General features: G+C 38.5%; 1 long non-coding RNA gene across 1 annotated transcript; it reads right to left on the reverse strand.

Annotated features, from left to right (window-relative positions):
* Positions 1 to 8042: 8042 nt before the first annotated feature.
* Positions 8043 to 8937, reverse strand: LOC138928911 (uncharacterized). Its single transcript, XR_011445325.1, has 3 exons — positions 8523 to 8937; positions 8371 to 8454; positions 8043 to 8307 (listed from the first exon to the last, which is right to left on the reverse strand). It is a non-coding gene; the product is annotated as an uncharacterized lncRNA (long non-coding RNA).
* Positions 8938 to 9282: the final 345 nt, after the last annotated feature.

Genomic DNA, 9282 nt, shown 5'->3' on the forward strand with positions numbered 1-9282 from the left:
CTCAATCGACCTAGCGATTTCTCGCCGTGTAGTCGAAGAAAATAAGCGTGACCTACACGTGCAAAGAAAATACTATTATATGTCGATCGGCTTGGACATTTTTTTTATAAAAATATTTACCTTGCCGACACGGCAATCTACAGCCGGTAGATTGGCGTTTGTTGATGGCCTTTTTCAACCGAGGGTTCGGAGCACATGTACATATGCTCTCTTGTATATTTTTCCCTGCTGGGTTCGGGACCAACTTCTCAGCTTGACGACTCCAATAGAAAAGATCGAAGCAAGAAGCTGGAGACCCGAAGAACCCTTCACCGATTTGCACTTCGGTATTCACCAGCTGGTGGTTTCAATTGTCATTTTTAAGACGTTGCCAGATAAGAGGTCGATACTAATTATCGCTACTATTTTTAGGCGCGTATCATTTTAATTTCAAAAAAAATACTAAAGAAATTTTATATGGGTCCATTACACCACCAGATAATCTAACGAGGCTCCGAGGCACGATTAGATGGAATTAGCTTCGAAGATCCTTGGCGTGATATGTACCAATTTCTTTGCCTTGTAATGTTTCTAGCAAGTAATAAGCTGTTCCTACTTTTTTCTTCACTCGACATTTGGAAAACTGCGGCCCTAATTTCTTATTGAAATTCTTAGAGAAATTACTCAGGTAAAAGTTGCGTTTAAACACCTCTTGGCCTTCTTTGTACGAGACTGGCCTGGATCGCAAGTTGTATTGCGTCGCATTACGCTCATAAGCCGTGCGGCTGTTTTGCTTTATCTCCTCTCGTAACCAATTAAGTTTATCCTGACAATTCAAAAGCGGAGATTCTTCTAAGAGAGATAGCTTTCTCAACAACTTATAATCATGATTTACCATATTGAAACCAAACAGGGCCTTGTAAGGTGAGCAGCCAAGGGCTTGGTGCAGCGAGGATCGCAATGCCGAGGAAATGCTAGTTAAATTAGAATCCCATTCGGTTTGATCTGCTCGCAGATAGGATCGTATCGCCGCCAATAAGGAGCGATTTACCCTCTCCGCCGCGTTGCTCTGAGGAGAATATAACGCTGTAAGCGTATGCTTGATTCCAAACTTTGTTAAAAAGGCTTCAAACTCATTAGACTTGAATTGAGATCCATTGTCGCTTACGAGGATCTCGGGTGTTCCAAATTCAGCTAAAATTCGATTTTGCAGAAAATCTATTATCGCGGAAGATGTAAATTTTTTTAGTGGACACAACCAATGGTAACGACTGAAGTGATCAAGGACAATAAGTAACCCTATGTGACCTTTCTTGCTTCGCGGGTATGGACCTAATATGTCAACATACAGTTTTTGAAACGGCCTGCACGAAACACTTTGCTGACCCATGGGAGGCCGTAATGTTGTGTTCGGGGCTTTAGTTTCTTTGCAAACATCGCACTCACGAACGTATTCTCTGACTTGTTTGGACAAACCTGGCCAAAACAAGTGTCTTCGCAAACGTTCAATTGTTTTCTGCATTCCCCCGTGCGCAGATATAACGCAGTCATGCGCTTGGCGGATCGCCTCTACTCGTATTGCCTCCGGCACCCACAACTTCCAACAGTCCGAGTCCTGGGCTGCATTTCCGGAGGGGTGTTCGGTTCGTATATACACAAATCGGTCTGCCGTTCGCAGATCCGGGAACTTTTCTCTATTTGCTTCCATTGTTTCCTTGAGCTGGATGTAATCAGGGTCAAGGAAACATGACGATTCTAAATCAATTTCTGGACCTATCCATTCAACATTATCGATTTCTGGGTCACAAATTCTAGATAACGCATCAGGAACAATATGATCTTTCCCTTTACGATGTGAAATAGTGAACTTAAAAGCTTGCAACCTAAAAATCCAACGGGCTAATCTTCCAGATACATTCTGCTGTCGCATAAGCCAGAGAAGGCTTGAGTGATCTGTCACTACTTCAAATGGCTGTAATTCCAAATAGCATCGGAATTTTTCGATCGCTAATATCACTGCCAGACATTCGCGTTCTGTTACACTATAGTTCCTTTGCGATTTCGAGAGTTTTTTGGACATAAATGCCAATGGTCTTTCCTCTCCGCTATCAGATACTTGTACCAATACAGCACCAATGCCGTAATCACTAGCATCACAGTGTACAAAAAATTTACGGGAAAAATCCGCATTTTGTAACACCGGCGCTGACGTTAGCAACTGTTTCAATTTCTCCATGGCGTCCTGGCCTTCCGGAGACCATTTAAAACATTTTCTTGTTTTTAAGACTTCTGTAATGGGACAGGTGATTTCTGCAAAGTCTTTTATAAATCGCCTGTACCAACCACATACACCGAGAAAACCTCTCACTTGTTTCAAATTTTTCGGTGTGGGCCAGTTCATTACGCAGGATATTTTTTCCGGGTCAGTGGCTATTCCACCACTTCCGATCACATACCCTAGATAATTCACCTTAGTAACACAAAAGTGACTTTTCTTTATGTTTAGAGTTAGGTTAGCTTTTTTGAATTGATCTGCAATACGCACTAGAACTGCTAAATGTGACGCAAAATCTTCTGAGACAATGCATAGGACGTCGAGATATCCGAAAACGCAATGACGTAAATCTGGTGGAATTAAGTCATCCATTAGCCGGGACATCGTCGAGGGAGCATTACATAAGCCGAAAGGCATGACCGTAAACTGATATAATGCTCGACCAGGAACTGTAAATGCAGTCAATGGTTTCGCTTCCTCTGTCAACTCGATTTGCCAATAGGCATCTTTAAGATCCAGTTTCGAAATCATATTTGCTTTTGGTAAACGAGCAAATATGCCTTCGATGCTTTGTAGTGGGTAAGCATCTTTTTTAGTAGCATCGTTCAGTTTCCGTGCGTCAAGGCATAAACGAACTTTGTTTGGCTTTACCACCAGACGCATTGGAGAACTCCACGCACTTTGCGAAGGTTCGATCACTCCGAGGCTAAGCATGCGGTCAATTTCCGTATACATAAGCTTTTCGACAGCTGGGCTCACCGGATAATAACGCTGTTTCACAGGCTTGTTTTCTCCTATGTCGATACTATGCTTAATCAAGGCAGTGCGACCTAATCCTAGTTTTTCAAAATTCGGAAATAACTCCTTAACAGCCTCAAGTTGTTGTTTTTCTGTTACTGTTAATGGGTATTTTTCCTCCTCTTCACTTACTTCTATTTCCTCATTCAATATAGAACTGATGATCCCAGGAGCTAATTCAAAAGCTCGCCAGAAATCTATACCTAATATTAACCTCTGGGCTATAGACGGGATTATGAATAATTCTACCTCTTTCTCTTTATTTTGATACAGCATTTTTACTTTAAGACTTCCTAGAACTTTGTGAGACTTGGCGTCAGCAGTTCGGACTTGTGACAAAATTGACTTAAAATTGGGATACTTCGAAAAGTCCGTAAGCGCTAGGGACGAACCAATACAACTTATGTTGGCCCCCGTGTCAAGCAAACCTAGTTCAGAAAAATCCAAGAATGCTACGCTGGCATAACTACGACGATCAATGTTGTTTTGAAAAACAGTTGATACAATCATAGTTTTCTTCTTTATTAACGAACGATAATAATTTCGCATCCTGAGGGTATTTCATCTACTCTTTTTCACGAGTCCAGCAAAAATTCGTTCTCTTACTAGATAATAGTTTCTTAACCTCTCATGATAGGGCTTAAATGTTATATTAACTTCAGGATTCGACGTTTGATCTACCTTACTTTCTAAGATGCGAAGCTTTTCAACATCTTTTCTTGAGCTATCTTCTATTTCTGGGACACCCTTCCTGGATTGGATGCCCCCCCTTGCCGGTTTTCCGCCTTTCGCTTGCAGTTTTGGCAATTGGGTTTATATATTTGCGGGGCTCCGCAACCATAACAAAAAATGCGTCTCTCGGCCAAACAATTTTCCCATATGTGACCGGGAGCCTCACAGTTCCAACACAACAAAGGAGTTGTGCGATGAATTGCTGCAATTTCGTTATCATCCTCACATTCCTGAGTCTCACTAAGTTGGTTGTCCTCCACCGCGTATACGCGATATGGTCCGGGCTTAGTTTGTGATGGCCGCACTCGGCCTGCTTCCCTAAGAAAATTCTCTCGCTTATGAACCAACCTTCGTAACTCGGAAATAGATGAAATGTTTTCAAATAACAATCTCTCTTTCATGTCGATCAGTAGATTTCCTTGTATCATCTCTACTAGTTCGTCTTCTGCAAAACTCACTGATAATCTATCCATGAGCTTACAAACACTCTCGTAAAACGTGTCGAACGACTCTCCTGGCTTTTGCTTCTGGGAGCGAATTTGTTCACGTAACTCTGTTGCTGTTCTGCTTTCACGATATTGTTCTCGAAAAGCAGCGCAAAATTCTCTCCAGTTGAATGTTTGAACCCTTTTATGGTATCTCCAGAACCAACTACTAGCTTTACCAATTAACAGATGATGAATATTTCTGCTGATAATTTCTAGATCACCGTCAAAATGTTCAACTGTCAAAATCTTCACTCGGTATAAAAATTCCTCTACCGATAATCCCTCTACTGTTCCATCAAACCTTACTCCCCATTTCTGAAGAACATCTGCGATTTTATGCGGACCAAGCGTATGCATATGCATACCATTTGCGGACCTATAACTTCGAACTGTACCTGGGCTTGCATTTTCAGCTACTTGACCGGGTGGCGGTGCAAGGCTCCCACTTCCTGACATGGATGACAAAACCCGAGTCACTGTCTCTCGAACGATAGATTCTATCTCCGCTCGCGGTACACTATTAACTACTGGCGGATTATTCTGTCTTCTTTGCCTTGGAGGACGACCTCGTCTAACCGGTGCGTTGGCGACTTGATCTGATCTTGCCCTAACTTCTTGATTCGTAGGCGTACTTCCTGGTGGATGTTGGTTTTCTGAATTTGATAAATTAGACTGGTCGTGAACTCTGACCAGAACCTCGGCTTCCGTTGGTGCCGGTTGTGCAATTGCTTCTAGTTGATGTGCTAACGACCGAGTACACGGACGAGAACCTGTTGCAACGACTCTTTTTGGAGGGTTGTTGACCGCGCTCCTTGCATTCGGTGATTGGCTACCTACAACTACTTTCCAATCTTTTGGCTGTACTGCTTTTAAGCAGCAAGGACATTCTTTATGTACTGGTACATGTGTTTCCAAACATTGCTTATGAAAAATGTGATTACATTGCGTTATAACACAAGGTTGTGTGTTTAACATAATTTCTTCGCAAATAAGACAGATATTTGCTGCCGAATCTGCTTGATGCTGAGTTTTTCCTGACTCAAAGCTGTGTTCAAGTGGCATACTAAACAATTTTTTTTCTTATGGCGTTTTCAGGGAGACATAAACAAAAGATGCATATTTCTAGGCTTTCCACTAATTCTGTGCTTTGTGAATTTATTTAAATTGGGCTATTGCAATTAGTAAATGTAATTCTTTTGCATGACCTCCATTATCTACTTCACTGTACAGTTTTCTACGGACAATAAAACACGAATGCATTTATATTGTATTCCCGTAGCTTACCTCTAGTTCGTTTTCAAACAATGATCACACAATAGAACACATTGGATTAAGACTTTCTCTTACTTTACTCCAGTTGTTAATTATTCTGATAGCAAGCTACCTGTAATCTCGGTCGAAAGTTTCCGAATACTCAAAAACTCGATTTCCAAAGATGTATAACAAAATCAATCAGTTTTCTTGACTACTTTCATAATGGTAATAAAAATCTCATCAAAGACAAAGAGCTTTTAGATTATGACTGTTGTAACAACCCGATACTGTTCTTACAAATTCCAAAGGCTAAAGCGAAAAACGATTTCGTTTCAACTCTGTCAATCGTAAGATCATACGTTGATGTTATTTGGTTGCAAGCTATTTTATTCCGAAGAATTTTTTTTTTTTAGAATTTAATTTTCTACGGTCGAAGCCTATCAGCACTCGCTAATAATGGATCGCTTTCCAATAGTCTATTTAAAACTTACTAAAGCTTGATTTACAACTTTCACTAATCAGGGGTTAGTACACTGCACTAAACAAATATTTCAGCACCTGCCTTTTAGCATTAGCGACTGCACGGTAAAACGAAGTGCTGTTCGCATCTGCCTGCTGGGCCAAAATATATGTACCGTAAACGCACTTGCCCCACACATTGGGCGCCAAAAATCTATGTGACGTAAGTCGCCATTGAAAGGGGAAAACATAAACAGGGTATCGGTGTTCTCGATCATACCTCCGAGTGTTAACCACATTCAGGCTTGTCGACCCTTAACCATCAGCTGAACGGGACCCATTAATTCCTAGCTCTAGCGGGAGATGTGGGGGGGGGGGTTTTTGCTGCGGATAAGGATTGTTACGTCAAAGGTTTTATTATAGAGTCCCTCCTGAATCTACACAATGAGACGATCCTCATTCGAAACCAACACGCAACACAATTGTCTCATAATCAGTAAATTATGAAACAAGGCAAAACTAAACTGCGAGAAAAAATTGAGAAACGAGAAAGCACGAATTAATAGTTGAGCCTGCAGGGGTGGCCTTGGCTGTTGTTCGCCACACCCTATATCTTTACCCTCCCAACCATGGTCCTTCTTGTAATCGTTCGCGAAAGACCCCAAAAGTATTTACGTATACATCAGTTTGTTAGTCTCCCATGCCATAAGTTAGAAAACTTAAAAATTCATCATCATTATAATAATTTTTAATAATCAAACAAAAATTCCTTTTCCATATTTTTCAGTGTACATATCTCCAATTTACAATAATAAACGAAATCCTAATATAATTATTTTTCTTCACTCATGTCTACTAGATTTCAATGCCTAATTTATTTATTTATTAATTTCTAAACCCTATCAGTACATAGCCTATTTTATTTACTTATGTTAATATAATTATTTATTTAAGCATTTAAATTTTTTCCAGTGTCATTTTTAATTCTATTTTGTTTGGTTTAAAACAATGATAATAGTAAGGTGGTGCCTAATTATGATGCTATAAAATATTATAAAAATATAACTATACCCATTTAATTGTTTTTATTTTTGTTTTTTTTTTTTTGTTTTTTTTTTTTTTTGTTTTGGGTCTACCTAATTTTATTTATTTATGATTATTCTATTTTTATTTAGCTTCAACCTACATCGCACAATTACAATAAATCAGTTTCTATTGCTGAAAAAGAAAATATGTATATGCAAAGGGAACAAAATAATTAGGTTTTAATTCTCTCAGTGTAGCTCATGTTTTGGTTTTACATTTAACTGCTTTAAATTTACGATGATAGCATGAATTCGAATCAAAAGAGGAATTGGCAAAATAACAAAAATCAATCGATGCTGATAAGCATTAATGCCGGTAATCAGCCTTTACACTGGGCGACATAATTTGTCTTCTGTTTTCACTCACCCACTTTGTTGTTCTCGAAGAAGGCCTTCTTGTCGATGATGTTTTGGAGTGTATTAGGGGAAAATTAGAAATTAAAAATATAGCCGCATAATCTTAATTTGTTTGTTTGTTTTTTTTTTATGATTAATATGTAAAATATGGAAAAGTTATTTAATTTTTTTTTTTTTTCAGTTACTTTTTTCATATTTGATTTTAATTATACGACACATTATTTATTTTATTTTTCTATGTTTTAGTTTTTTGTTTAGTTTTAAAAGTTTTTATATTCTTACTGGCAACGAAACTTTTTATTGCACTGTACGATTTTAGTTGGATTTGCTAAGCTCATATTGACTGCTCATATGCATCACCATCACTACCACTGTCATTGTTTACATCTTTTACATGCCTATTTTAAATTTTATTTCTTATCGGATTTCAGACACTTCATTTATTTCATCATTTGGCAATAATGATGATGTTTCGAGAGGGTTTAACTCTATTGGTATTTAATAAATAAAATAAGATTTATATATATGTATTTACACTATTCTGCATGTTTTTTTTTTTTTTCATTTTGAGGTCGGGTTTTTTTCTTAAGATTTTACATTTTACTAGTCGTGTATTTTATGTTTTAACCCATTTCCTCGTCTTCGTTAGCTTTTAATTTGTCACTAGATTTAGAGGATTTTTAATTTTAATTTTTTTTTTTTTTAAATCTGCACTGTGTTTCACACGTTTTATTTTTGAGTCACTTTTTGTGGGTTTTTCTCTGCTCCAAGCTCCGGCGAACTCCAAAAAAAATTTTCCCCAGCAGAGATAGCTGCTCCAGCCGCCTGTTTTTGGCCGGCGCTGAATAGCGTAACCAATCTGCTCTGCTGCCTCGTTTAGCTACAGGAATTAAAATAATTAATGTTGTGCCAACGAGCCCAGGAATTTTTTTGAAATATTTACCCAGTGCTTCCTTTTCTTGTATTTTTTTTCTGCTCAATCGACCTAGCGATTTCTCGCCGTGTAGTCGAAGAAAATAAGCGTGACCTACACGTGCAAAGAAAATATTATTATATGTCGATCGGCTTGGACATTTTTTTTATAAAAATATTTACCTTGCCGACACGGCAATCTTCGGCAGCCGGTAGATTGGCGTTTGTTGATGGCCTTTTTCAACCGATGCCGAAATATCAGTGGGATTAGGGTTCGGAGCACATGTACATATGCTCTCTTGTATATTTTTCCCTGCTGGGTTCGGACCAACTTCTCAGCTTGACGACTCCAATAGAAAAGATCGAAGCCAGAAGCTGGAGACCCGAAGAACCCTTCACCGATTTGCACTTCGGTATTCACCAGCTGGTGGTTTCAATTGTCATTTTTAAGACGTTGCCAGATAAGAGGTCGATACTAATTATCGCTACTATTTTTAGGCGCGTATCATTTTAATTTAAAAAAAAATACTAAAGAAATTTTATATGGGTCCATTACATACTTTGGGTATCTCATCTCTCATATAAACCCCCCGAAAATGTGGAATATTTTTAAAGGCAAACTTCAATATATCAAAATTGGAAAGTGCTCTCTTGGGTAGCTCATTTAATAGTTTTTTTGTTTATTATTATTTTTTGAAAATGATATGCCATAACCTTTCTTGTATGGTTGTAGGTACAAGCCTTTACCCAGCGATATAGATTCCATTTTTCTGTTATGTCTCTGGTTGTTAATTGATTTTACAATTGCAGGGCTACCTGACGCTAAACTACCCACAGCGCTAAGGCCTGTTAAAATAGGTACCAATGGTAAAAAACCACCAACTTTTGGAACTGCTATTACCCGTGGAATTACAACATTTTTCTTACATCCCATTGATTTCGA

Source organism: Drosophila kikkawai, chromosome 3R, assembly GCF_030179895.1.
Source record: "Drosophila kikkawai strain 14028-0561.14 chromosome 3R, DkikHiC1v2, whole genome shotgun sequence".
Classification (NCBI taxonomy): Eukaryota; Metazoa; Arthropoda; class Insecta; order Diptera; family Drosophilidae; genus Drosophila; species Drosophila kikkawai.